Raw genomic sequence first — 14265 nt, 5'->3', positions numbered from 1 at the left:
GAAAGAGGCCCCAGATAAATGAGGCATTACTGAAAAAGAAGAACAAAGTGGGAGGCCTTAAACTTTACCTGATTTTAGAACTTATTATACCGCCACAGTAGTCAAAGCAGCCTGGTACTGGTACAACAACAGATACATGGACCAATGGAACAGAATTGAGAATCCAGACATAAATCCATCCACATATGAGCAGTTGATATTTGACAAAAGCCCCAAAACAGTTAAATGGGGAAAAGACAGTCTTTTTAACAAATGGTGCTGGCCTAACTGGATATCCACCTGCAAAAAAAGTAAACAAGACCCACACCTCACTCCATGCACAAAAAGTAACTCAAAATGGATCAAAGACCTAAATATAAAATCTAAAACGGTAAAGATCATGGAAGAAAAAATAGGGACAACGTTAGGAGCCCTAATACATGGCATAAACAGTATACAAAACATTGTAAAGAATGTAGAAGAAAAACTAGATAACTGGGAGCTCCTAAAAATCAAACACCTATGCTCATCGAAAGGCTTCACCAAAAGAGTAAAAAGACTACCTACGGACTGTGGAAAAGTTTTTAGCTATGACATTTCTGATCAGCGCCTGATCTCTAAAATCTACATGATACTGGAAAAACTCAACTGCAAAAAGACAAATAACCCAAGTAAAAAATGGGCAAAAGAGATGAATAGACACTTCCCTAAAGAAGACACTCAGGTAGCTAACAGATATATGAGGAAATATTCACAATCATTAGCCATTAGAGAAATGTAGATCAAAACTACAATGAGATTTCATCTCACTCCAACAAGGCTGGCATTAATCCAAAAAACACAAAATAGTAAATGTTGGAGAGGCTGTGGAGAGACTGCAGCACTTATACACTGCTGCTGGGAGTGTCAAATGGTACAACCACTTTGGAAATTGATTTGGCGCTTCCTTAAAAAGCTAGAAATAGAACCACCATAGGATCCAGCAATCCCACTCCTTGGAATGTACCCTAGAGAAATAAGAGCCTTTACACGAACAGATATATGCGCACCCATGTTTATTGCAGCACTGTTTACGATAGCAAAAGATGGAAGCGACCAAGGTCCCATCAACGGATGAATGGGTAAACAAATTAGGGTATATTCACACAATGGAATACTACGCATTGATAAAGAACAGTGAGGAATCTGTGAAACATTTCATAACATGGAGGAACCTGGAAGGCATTATGCTGAGTGAAATTAGTTGCAAAAGGACAAATATTGTGTAAGACCACTATTATAAGAACTTGAGAAATAGTTTAAACTGAGAAGAAAACATTCATTTGTGGTTACCAGAGTGGGGAGGGAGGGAAGGTGAGAGAGAGGCATTCAGGCAAAGACAGCACACAATACCGGGGAGGTCAGCACAACTGGACTAAACCAAAAGCAAAGAAGTTTCCTGAATAAACTGAATGCTTCGAAGGCCAGCGTAGCAGGGGCAAGGGTCTGGGGACCATGGTTTCAGGGGACATCTGAGTCAATTGGCATAATAAAATCTATTAAGAAAACATCCTGCATCCCACTTTAAAGAGTGGCATCTGGGGTCTTAAACGCTAGCCAGCAGCCATCTAAGATGCATCAATTGGTCTCAACCCACCTGGATCAAAGGAGAATGAAGAACACCAAGGACACAAGGTGATTACGAGCCCAAGAGATAAAAAGGGCCACATGAACCAGAGACTACATCATCCTGAGACCAGAAGAACTAGATGGTGCCTGGGTACAACTGATGACTGCCCTGACAGGGAACACAACAGAGAACCCCTGAGGGAGCAGGACAGCAGTGGGATGCAGACCCCAAATTCTCATAAAAAGACCAGACTTAATGGTCTGACTGAGAATGGAAAGACCCCGGTGGTCATGGCCCCCAGACCTTCTGTTGGCCCAGGACAGGAACCATTCCTGAAGCCAACTCTTCAGACATGGTTTGTCTGGACAGTGGGTTGGAGAGGGATGCTGGTGAGGAGTGAATTTGAATTTCTATGCATGTATTTAGCAGTGAATTTGGTTAAAAATAAAGCAAATCCTATAGATCAAAAAAAAAAAAAGACACACTCTACACTACTGCCTCATAAATATAATGAAGATAATCCATTCCCGGATGGGATTGTAACCACTGATATGTTATTGTCTGCCATGGACTCATAGAACCTCCCCATGGGATTTTCTAGGCTGTAATCTTTACGGAAACAGATCGCCAGATATTTTTTCCTCAGAGCTGCTAGTGGGTTGGAACTGCCAACCTTTGGGACAGCAGCCAAGTGCTATTAGTGGATGCCGGAATAAAAAGCAGGGCTTTCTCTTCTGCTCCTGCCTGGATTGCAGATCTCTCCTTGGCTGCAGGGGAGAGACGGAATCTTCAGAATTCACACCCATGCCCCCTGGATTAGGCGAGTGCCTGAAGAAATGTTTGCATTTATGATCTTGATCCCATTGCTTTGGGAGGGGGTGTTACCAAATGAGCGAGCCTGGACCTGATTTCTCAATAAACACTCCAATGACAGAAAATCTCCCACTGTCTTGCACACCACTCTTTTTTTTAAAAATAGTTTTTATTGTGCTTTAAGTGAAAGTTTACAAATCAAGTCAGTCTCTCACACAAAAACCCATATACACCTTGCTACACACTCCCAATTACTCTCCCACTGAGACAGCCCGCTCTCTCTCTCCCCTCTCTCCTTTCATGTCCGTTTCGTCAGCTTCTAACCCCCTCCACCCTCTCATCTCCCTTCCAGGCAGGAGATGCCAACATAGTCTCAAGAGTTCACCTAATCCAAGAAGCTCACTCCTCACCAGCATCCCTCTCCAACCCACTGTCCAGACAAACCATGTCTGAAGAGTTGGCTTCAGGAATGGTTCCTGTCCTGGGCCAACAGAAGGTCTGGGGGCCATGACCACCGGGGTCTTTCCATTCTCAGTCAGACCATTAAGTCTGGTCTTTTTATGAGAATTTGGGGTCTGCATCCCACTGCTGTCCTGCTCCCTCAGGGGTTCTCTGTTGTGTTCCCTGTCAGGGCAGTCATCAGTTGTACCCAGGCACCATCTAGTTCTTCTGGTCTCAGGATGATGTAGTCTCTGGTTCATGTGGCCCTTTTTATCTCTTGGGCTCGTAATCACCTTGTGTCCTTGGTGTTCTTCATTCTCCTTTGATCCAGGTGGGTTGAGACCAATTGATGCATCTTAGATGGCTGCTGGCTAGCGTTTAAGACCCCAGATGCCACTCTTTAAAGTGGGATGCAGGATGTTTTCTTAATAGATTTTATTATGCCAATTGACTCAGATGTCCCCTGAAACCATGGTCCCCAGACCCTTGCCCCTGCTACGCTGGCCTTCGAAGCATTCAGTTTATTCAGGAAACTTCTTTGCTTTTGGTTTAGTCCAGTTGTGCTGACCTCCCCGGTATTGTGTGCTGTCTTTGCCTGAATGCCTCTCTCTCACCTTCCCTCCCTCCCCACTCTGGTAACCACAAATGAATGTTTTCTTCTCAGTTTAAACTATTTCTCAAGTTCTTATAATAGTGGTCTTACACAATATTTGTCCTTTTGCAACTAATTTCACTCAGCATAATGCCTTCCAGGTTCCTCCATGTTATGAAATGTTTCACAGATTCCTCACTGTTCTTTATCAATGCGTAGTATTCCATTGTGTGAATATACCCTAATTTGTTTACCCATTCATCCGTTGATGGGACCTTGGTCGCTTCCATCTTTTGCTATCGTAAACAGTGCTGCAATAAACATGGGTGCGCATATATCTGTTCGTGTAAAGGCTCTTATTTCTCTAGGGTACATTCCAAGGAGTGGGATTGCTGGATCCTATGGTGGTTCTATTTCTAGCTTTTTAAGGAAGCGCCAAATCAATTTCCAAAGTGGTTGTACCATTTGACACTCCCAGCAGCAGTGTATAAGTGCTGCAGTCTCTCCACAGCCTCTCCAACATTTACTATTTTGTGTTTTTTGGATTAATGCCAGCCTTGTTGGAGTGAGATGAAATCTCATTGTAGTTTTGATCTACATTTCTCTAATGGCTAATGATTGTGAATATTTCCTCATATATCTGTTAGCTACCTGAGTGTCTTCTTTAGGGAAGTGTCTATTCATCTCTTTTGCCCATTTTTTACTTGGGTTATTTGTCTTTTTGCAGTTGAGTTTTTCCAGTATCATGTAGATTTTAGAGATCAGGCGCTGATCAGAAATGTCATAGCTAAAAACTTTTCCACAGTCCGTAGGTAGTCTTTTTACTCTTTTGGTGAAGCCTTTCGATGAGCATAGGTGTTTGATTTTTAGGAGCTCCCAGTTATCTAGTTTTTCTTCTACATTCTTTACAATGTTTTGTATACTGTTTATGCCATGTATTAGGGCTCCTAACGTTGTCCCTATTTTTTCTTCCATGATCTTTACCGTTTTAGATTTTATATTTAGGTCTTTGATCCATTTTGAGTTACTTTTTGTGCATGGAGTGAGGTGTGGGTCTTGTTTACTTTTTTTGCAGGTGGATATCCAGTTAGGCCAGCACCATTTGTTAAAAAGACTGTCTTTTCCCCATTTAACTGTTTTGGGGCTTTTGTCAAATATCAACTGCTCATATGTGGATGGATTTATGTCTGGATTCTCAATTCTGTTCCATTGGTCCATGTATCTGTTGTTGTACCAGTACCAGGCTGCTTTGACTACTGTGGCGGTATAATAAGTTCTAAAATCAGGTAAAGTTTAAGGCCTCCCACTTTGTTCTTCTTTTTCAGTAATGCCTCATTTATCTGGGGCCTCTTTCCCTTCCATATGAAGTTGGTGATTTGTTTCTCCATCTCATCGAAGAATGTCATTGGGATTTGGATCGGAATTGCATTAAATATATAGATCGCTTTTGGTAGAATAGACATTTTTATAATGTTAAGTCTTCCTATCCATGAGCAAGGTATGTTTTTCCACTTATGCATGTCTCTTTTGGTTTCTTGCAGAAGTGTACTGTAGTTTTCTTTGTATAAGTCTTTTACACCTCTGGTAAGATTTATTCCTAAATATTTTATCTGCCTGGGGGCTACTGTAAATGGCATTGATTTGGTGATTTCCTCTTCGATGTTCTTTTTGTTGGTGTAGAGGAATCCAACTGATTTTTGTATGTTTATCTTGTGTCCCGATACTCTGCTGTTTCCTGTGTATAAGATTATGTCTTCTGCAAATAGAGATACTTTTACTTCTTTCTTGCCAATCTGGATGCGCTTTATGTCTTTATCTAGCCTAATTGCTCTGGCTAGGACCTACAACACAATGTTGAATAAGAGTGGTGGTGATAAAGGGCATCCCTGTCTGGTTCCGGATCTCAGTGGGAATGCTTTCAGGCTCTCTCCGTTTAGGGTGATGTTGGGTATTGGCTTTGTATAAATGGCCTTTATTATGCTGAGGAATTTTCCTTCTATTCCTATTTTGCTGAGAGTTTTTACCATGAATGAGTGTTGAACTTTGTCAAATGCCTTTTCTGCACCAATTGATAAAATCATGTGATTCTTGTCTTTTGTTTTATTTATGTGGTGGATTACATTAGTTGTTTTTCTAATGTTGAACCATCCCTGCATACCTGGTATGAATCCCACTTGGTCATGGCGAATTATTTTTTTGATATTTTGTTGAATTCTATTGGCTAGAGTTTTGTTGAGAATTTTTGCACCTACGTTCATGAGGGATATAGGTCTATAATTTTCTTTTCTTGTGGTATCTTTACCTGGTTTTGGTATATGGTGGGTTTATAGAATGAGTTTGGTAGTATTCTGTCCTTTTCTATGCTCTGAAATACCTTTAGTAGTAGTGGTGTTAACTCTTCTCTGAAAGTTTGGTAGAACTCTGCAGTGAAGCCATCTGGGCCATGGCTTTTTTTTTGTTGGGAGTTTTTTGATTACGTTCTCAATCTCTTCTTTTGTTATGGGTCTATTTAGTTGTTCTACCTCTGTGTTAGTTTAGGTAGGTAGTGTGTTTCTAGGAATTCACCCATTTCTTCTAGGTTTTCAAATTTGTTTGAGTATAGTTTTTCATAATAATCTGATGTGATTCTTTTAATTTCAGTTGGGTCTGTTGTAATATCGCCCATCTCATTTCTTATTCGGGTTATTTGCTTCCTCTCCTGTTTTTCTTTTGTCAGGTTTGGCCAGTGGTTAATCAATTTTGTTGATTTTTTAAAAAAACCAGCTTTTGGTCTTGTTAATTCTTTCAATTGATTTTCTGTTTTCTATTTCATTTAGTTCAGCTCTAATTTTTATTATTTGCTTTCTTCTGGTGCCTGTGGGTTTCTTTTGTTGCTCTCTTTCTATTCGTTCAAGTTGTAGGGATAGTTCTTTGATTTTGGCCCTTTCGTCTTTTTGGATGTGTGCATTTATTGATATAAATTGGCCTCTGAGTACCGCTTTTGCTGTGTCCCAAAGGTTCTGATAGGAAGTGTTTTCATTCTCATTGGATTCTGTGAATTTCTTTATTCCATCCTTAATCTCTTCTATAATCCAGTCTTTTTTGAGCTGGTTCAGTTTCCAAGTGTTTGATTTCTTTTCCCTGTTATTGATTTCCACTTTTATGGCCTTACGGTCAGAGAAGATGCTTTGTAATATTTCAATATTTTGGATTCTGCTAAGGCTTGCTTTATGACCTAATATGTGGTCTATTCTAGAGAATGTTCCATGTGCACTACAAAAGAAAGCATAGTTGGTTGCTGTTGGGTGGAGTGTTCTGTATATGTCTATGAGGTTAAGTTGGTTGATAGTGGTGTTTAGATCTTCCGTGTTTTTATTGAGCTTCTTTCTGGATGTCCTGTCCTTCACCGAAAGTGGTGTGTTGAAGTCTCCTACTATTATTGTGGAGCTGTCTATCTCACTTTTCAATGCTGATAGAGTTTGTTTTATGTATCTTGCAGCCCTGTCATTGGGTGCATCAATATTTAATATGGTTATATCTTCTCGATGTATTGTCCCTTTGATTATTATATAGTGTCTTTCCTTATCCTTTCTGATGGATTTAACTTTAAAGTCTATTTCATCAGAAATTATTATTGCCACTCCTGATCTTTTTTGATTGTTCTTTGCTTGATATATTTTTTTTTCCACCCTTTCAGTTTTAGTTTGTTTGTGTCTCTAAGTCTAAGGTGTGTCTCTTGTAGGCAGCATATAGACGGATCTTGTTTTTTAATCCATTCTGCCACTCTCTGTCTCTTTATTGGTGCATTTGTCCGTTTACATTCAGGGTAATTATGGATAGGTATGAATTTAGTGCTATCATTTTGATGTTTTTTTTTTGTGTGTTATTGACGGTTTCTCTTTCCCACTTAATTTCATGTGCTGAGTAGATTATCTTTATATATTGTCCTTTCCTCATATTTGTTGTTGTTGATTTTGTTTCTGCTGAATCTCTATTTTTCCATTGCATTTTATTTTGATGAGTAGGATAGTTTGTCTCCTTTGTGGTTACCTTATTATTTACCCCTATTTTTCTAAAGTTAAAACTAACTTTTATTTCTTTGTATTGCCGTATCTTCCTCTCCATATGGAAGGTGTATGATTACATTTCTTAGTCCCTCTTTATTATTTTAATGTTGTCGTCTTTTTTATAACATTGCTGTTACCCTGTTTTGGGCTTTGTTTTTTTTTTTTTATAATCTCACTTTTTTTTTTTTTGGATTTCCCTGTCCAGGTTGACTTCTGGTTGCTCCACCTAGTGTTCTTGTCTTGGGTTGATACCTGATATTATTGATTTTCTAACCAAAGAACTCCTTTTAGTATTTCTTGTAGTTTTGGTTTGGTTTTTACAAATTCCATAAACTTGTGTTTATCTGGAAATGTCTTAATTTCACCTTCATATTTAAGAGACAGTTTTGCTGGCTATGTGATTCTTGGCAGGCAATTTTTTTCCTTCAATTTTTAAAATATGTCATCCCGTTGCTTTCTTGCCTGCATGGTTTCTGCTGAGTAGTGCAAGCTTATTCTTATTGGCTCTCCTTTGTAGGTGACTTTTTGTTTATCCCTCGCTGCTCTTATAATTCTCTCTTTATCTTTGGTTTTGGCAAGTTTGATTATAATATTTCTTGGTGACTTTCTTTTCAGATCTACCTTATGTGGAGTTCGATGAGCATCTTGAATAGATATCTTCTCATCTTTCACAATATCAGGGAAGTTTTCTGCCAACAAATCCTCAACAATTTTCTCTGTATTTTCTGTTATCCCTCCCTGTTCTGCTACTCCAATCACTTGTAGGTTATTTCTCTTGATAGAGTCCCACATGATTCTTAAGGTTTCTTCATTTTTTAAAATTCTTTTATCTGATTTTTCTTTGACTATGTTAGTGCCAAGTGATTTATCTTCGAGTTCAGAAGTTCTAGCTTCTACTTGCTCAATTCTGCTCCTCTGATTTTCTATTGAGCTGTCAAATTCTGTAATTTTATTGTTAATCTTCTGAATTTCTGATTGCTGTCTGTCTATGGATTTTTCCAGCTTATTAAATTTTTCATTATGTTCCTGAATAATCTTTCTAATTTCTTCAATTGCTTTATCTGTGTGTTCCTTGGCTTGTTCTGCTTATTGCCTCATTTCCTTCTTGATGTCTTGAAGGGTTATGTATATTAAACTTTTGTATTCTGCATCTGGTAATTCCAGGAATGCACTTTCATCTAGAAGATCCCTGGATTCTTTGTTTTGAGAGCTTGTTGAGGTGATCATGGTCTGTTTTTTTATGTGACTTGATATTGACTGTTGTCTCCAAGCCATCTATAAGTTATTGTATTAGTTTATGCTTGCTTACTGTGTCGTAGCTGCTTGCTTTGTTTTGTTTTGGTATACCCCTATGGGTTGCTTGAGTGAACTAGCTTGATTATTTTCACCTTTGGAGCTCTGGTGTCCTGTCCGCAGCTGGCTAGATCTGTTATCAGATATATCAGTCTAGGAGTCCATTCAGTTTTCTTGTATGAATTCAGCTCAGGTTTCCAGGTAGCTCATCATCAAGTGTCTGGTACGGGCTCTGTCCTACAGTCTTAGAGAGGGAGGGGTGATTGGCATATATACCGGTATCCAATTGCAGCAGGGGGTCACGCTCTGCACAAGACATGGGGCTGAGAACTGACCCCTGAGTGTCTCTGAGGAAAATGCATCCCTGTTTCCTAGAGCGTGCTGGTGGGTGGGTTCTAGAGATGGACCATGGGCACCCAAAGTATTTGGTTGTAAGGACTGGGAGGTACCAGTTATCTTTGGACCCCTGTCGCGGGTGGCTGGGTGACCTAAGTGGAGCTATCAGTCCTTAGGTCCCTGTTGTGGGTAGGTCAGGACCTTGTTTAATAGGCAAAGCAATGTCCAACATCAAACACCCACATCTCCACAGCACAGCTGAAACAGTTGGAGTTTGCCAACAAGGGCCTATTCTCCCAAAATAGTCCCACGCAGGTCCATGAAGAAGGGAAAGGTGCTCAAGGTCCACAGATGGTTTATGCCTGGACAGGAGCCACTTCTATCCTGAGCTCCCCTGGTTAATGGAGCTAGGAAATTATCTTTTCTCCCCAACTGCAAACTTTTTCCTTCCCCAAGGCTGGGAGGAAAGCTCTAGGTGCTCACCAGGGTCTATCTCAGGCCCAGGGATTCAGCCGCTGAAGCCGGCTTGGGGGTGGGGAGGGCGCAGTAAAATATATGCAAGTACTTAGCTTTTGTAAAGAGCGCCTTTCTTCTCAGGTTCCAGAGGTGTGAGCAGTGGCTGCTTCTCCCTGAGGAAACTGCTGCTGGACGCTAGTACCAGCCCTCTGCCGCCGCTCCGGGAATGGTGCTTGAGGGCTCCCTGCGATTCAGGTCCGGTAACTCCTCTCCACTTCTGAAGCATCTCTTCCTCCCCTTGCACCTCAGTTCCTTGTCAAAGCTTCCCTTTGAAACTCAGGGCTCCCAGCTTGTCACAAATATACTCATTTCACCTGTTTTTTTTGGGTCTTTGTTGTAAAGAGGGCTCACTAGAAGCGTCTGTCTATTCCGCCATCTTGGCTCCGCCTCTGTAGAGTGTGTCTTAAATATCAACCTCTTTCAAAATATAAAAGTGCAGATTAAGCAAGCTAGCAAGCAAGCACAAATGGAGGGGAAGATATAAGCCATATGATCCCCAAGGAAATGAGAAACCTAAGCTGAAAAGAGGCAAAGACCTTCCCCCAGTGCAGTCAGAGGGAAAGATTTCCCCTAGACCCAGCACCCTGAACTTGGGCTTCTAGCCTACTAAACTGTGAGAAAATATACTCCTGTTCGTTAAAGCCATCCGTTTGTGGTATTGCTGCTATAGCAGCACTAGGTAACTAAAACAGCCTCCATTTGCTGCCTTTGTCCCCATCCATCCCTGGAGGTCAGAGGGTGGGTGGTGGGTGCTGGATCCAGGAGAGAGAGCATGAAAGAAAAAAATTAAGCTATTTAAAGGAATTAATAAACACTATTGATTTATAAAAGTCTGAGACCAAATTGCAATTGTTTATTATTGCAAATTTTATACAAATTTTATGTTATGACACACGAATGTCTCTTGCTTTATACACCTGGATGTTGCCCTTGGAAATTTCGCATTTGAAACCATCCAGGCAGCTCTGATTTTGACAGATAATTCCATCACTCTTCTTCATTGTGGTCCAGCAGCCTGGTCCATTGATACTTGTGCACACAATGGTTTGACTTTGATACAATAAAGAGAGCCCTCTTGGACACAGAAGCCATCTTAGATATAATCTAGGTGTTCTATGGTGATTTCAGTACTATTTAGGGGAGAATTTTTTTTTTTTTTAATATTTTATTGTTGTTTAGGTGAAAGTTTACAGAACAAATTAGTTTCCTGTTCAACAATTTGTACACAGCTTGTTCCGTGACATTGGTTGCAAATCCCTGAATGTGTTAGCACTCCCTTCCTCCCTGGGTTCCCCATGTCCATTTGCTCAGCTTTCCTGCCCCTACCCTCCTTCTATTCCATTCATATTCATATTCTATTCTGAATTTTGCTTTTGGGCAATGCTGCCCTTTAGGTCTCATACAGTTGATTGTTCTGAGGTGTACGTTCCTCACAGGTGTTACTGTTCATTTTATAGATGTCTACTGTATGGCTATAATGTGATCTCCGGGACTGATTTCAGTTCCAAGTTTGAAGGGTGTCTAAAAGCCCTAGTCGTGGGGGTTCCACCAGTCTCTATTAGACCAGTAAGTCTGGTCTTATTTATGAGTTTGAGTTTTGTTCTGTATTTCTCTACCCACTCTGTGCATGACCTGGTCAGAGAGGTTGGTAGCGGTAGCTAGGTACCATGTAGTTCTTCTGGTTTCAGGCCAGTGGAGGCCATGGTTCACGTGGTCTATTAGTGCTTTAGACTAATTATTTGCTTGAGTCTTTGGTTTTCTTTGCTCTGAATGCGAAGAGACCAATAGTTGTATTTTAGATGACCACTAGAAAGCTTTTAAGACCCCGGTCACTACTCACCAAGGTAGGATGTAGAACATTGTCTGTATGGATTATGATATGCTAATTGACCCAGATGTCCCCCAAGACTATGGTCCCTAGCCTTCAAGCCCATTATCTCAGTCCTGGGAGGCGTATGCTTATGGCTCAGAAGTTGTCAAGACTGTGTCCCCTGTGCGCACTATGGCATACATGGGTATATTTGCAGCATGTACACATATATATGTATGTGGGTATACTTCCATACTCTTTCCCACCGCTGTTCAGCTTATGTACTGTTATGGATTGAATTGTGTCCCCCAAAAATGTGTGTCAACTTGGCTAGGCCACGATTCCTAGTGTTGTGTGATTGTCCACCATTTTGTCATCTGATATGATTTTCCTGTATGCTGTAAATCCTACTTCTATGATGTTAATGAGGCAGGATTAGAGGCAGTTATGTTAATGAGCCAGGACTCAACCTACAAGGTTAGGTTGTGTCTTGAGTCAATCTCTTTTGAAATATAAAAGAGAAAATTGAGCAGAGAGGGACATCTTACAACCAAGAAAGCAAAGCTGGGTGTAGAGCATGTCCTTTGGACCTGGGGTGCCTGTGCTGAGAAGCTCCTAGACCACAGGAAGATTGGTAACAAAGACCTTCCTTCAGAGCTGACAAAGATAGAAAGGCTTCCCCTGGGGCTGGTGCCCTGAATTTGGACTTCTAGCCTCCTAGACTGTGAGAGAATAAATTTCTTTTTGTTAAAGCCATCCACTTGTGGTATTTCTGTTATAGCAGCTCGAGATAACTAAGACACATACCTACCTATGTATCCACTTGTACATTATTGTTTGTTATTACTGTTGTTGCAGGATTGAATATGTATTAATGTTTACCATTGTTGCCTTTTACTCTTGTGTCCCTTTCCTTTACCTTGATTACGTTGTGCTGAATTCCCCGTGTTGTATATTATTCCCTTCACCAGAGTTAGTGTGTGTCTACTATCTAGTTAGTGGTCCCCTCTCCCATCCCTGGTAACCATCTAAAAATGTTTCTGTCTGCGTGAGAACCGTTTCTTGATTTTTTTTTTTTTTTTACCATGAAGTTTTATTATGAGTCATAAAAAAAAAATTTTTTTTTGAGTCATAGGTATCTGAAAACTTTAAGAATACCCCTGGAGCCTCTTCTCTTTTCTAACTGCACTCTCTTCCATAAGTATTCGTACCTAGCCTCTCTATTAAACGTTATCTGAAAGGCAAAAAATCTCCCAAACATATATTTCTAGCTCAGTCTTCATATACCCAGTTGTCTACTTGACATCTCTACTTGGAGTCTGTACTAGATTGAATAGCGTTCCCCCAAAATTCATGTCCACCTGGAACCTGCGAATGTTATCTTATTTGGAAATAGGGTCTTTGTAAATGTAATCAAGTTAAGATGAGCTTTTACTGGATTAGGATGGGTGTCTTCATAAGAAGAGGAAAATGTGGACACAGACACACAAACAGAGGGAAGACATGACAGAAGCAGAGATTGGAATGATGCTACCACAAGCCAAGGAATGACAACGACTGTCAAAAACCACCAGAAGCTAGAGGAGGCAAGGATTCTTTCCTCAAGCCTTTGGAGGGAGCATGGCCCTGCTGGCAACTTGATTTCAGACTTCTGGCCTCCAGAACTGTGAGAGAATACATTTCTGTTGTTTTCCATCGCTTGGTTTGTGATAATTTGTTAAGGCAACCATAGAAAACTAATATGGAGTCCAACAGGAAACTCAAACTTGATCTTTCCGAAAAAAGGCTCCTGATTCCTCTTACCCCCAACCTATACCATCCCATCCTGCTCCAATTCTGTAAATGGAACCCCATCAAAGCAAGCCAAAAACTGTCATCCTTGATTCTTCTTTTTTCCTCACACCTTCCGGCCAATCCATCAGTAAACCCTGTTGACTCTATCTCTGTGCGTGTGCTAACCCATTCACATCTCTCAGTCCTTACCACCGCTCCCTCACCTAAATCAGTATCATATCTAGCTTGGACTCTAGAATGGTGCTCCATCTTGTCAATCAGAAAGTAACTCAAATTTCACCGCCTTTTTTAAAGAGGCCTTCCCTAAATATCCAATCTAAAATTGCTCTATCACATCACTTTGTTTTGTTTTTTTCTTAGCATTTAACTTAGTTAATTTCTGGTTTATTTATTTGGGAGAATTATTTCCTGTCTCATCTTATTAGAATATATGTCCATAAGATCAGGGACCTTGTCTGTTTTTTTTGGTGCTATGTTTCCAATGACTACAATAGAGCCTGGCACATAGAAGATGCTCAATAAAGACTTCTTGTGTGTGTGTGTGTGTGTGAGAGAGAGAGAGAGAGAGAGAGAAAATATAGCAAAATCCATTCCCATTCCACAGTTTCTAGGTATAATGACCAGTGACATTGGTTACATTCTTCACATTTGGCAACATTCTTCTTATTTCTGTTCTAGTTGTTTCACTTCCATTTTTCTTAATCCTCCTGCCCACCAAACTTCTCATCTATGGTTTAAAATAGCTGTTGGTCCTTTGGTCTTAAATAGATTTTTTTTTTTAAGTAACAGTACTCAAAGGTGACAATCTTTACTCTCTGAGCTAAATTTTTACTTAGTTTAAAGGTGACTTCAGGGGATAGTTTCAATTCAATGTTTGAAAAGCAACTCAGGGCCATAGTCTCAGGGACTCCTCCAGCATCAACAGGTACAGTAAGTCTGTATTCTTTAGGAATTGGAAGTTCTGTTCCACATTTTTCTCCCTTTTTATCAGGACTCATCTACTGTGTTCCTGGTCAGAACATTCAATACTGGTAGC

The sequence above is a fragment of the Elephas maximus genome, chromosome 12 (assembly GCF_024166365.1).
Source record: "Elephas maximus indicus isolate mEleMax1 chromosome 12, mEleMax1 primary haplotype, whole genome shotgun sequence".
In the NCBI taxonomy this organism is placed as follows: Eukaryota; Metazoa; Chordata; class Mammalia; order Proboscidea; family Elephantidae; genus Elephas; species Elephas maximus.
Note: the sequence above shows the minus strand (reverse complement) of the source record.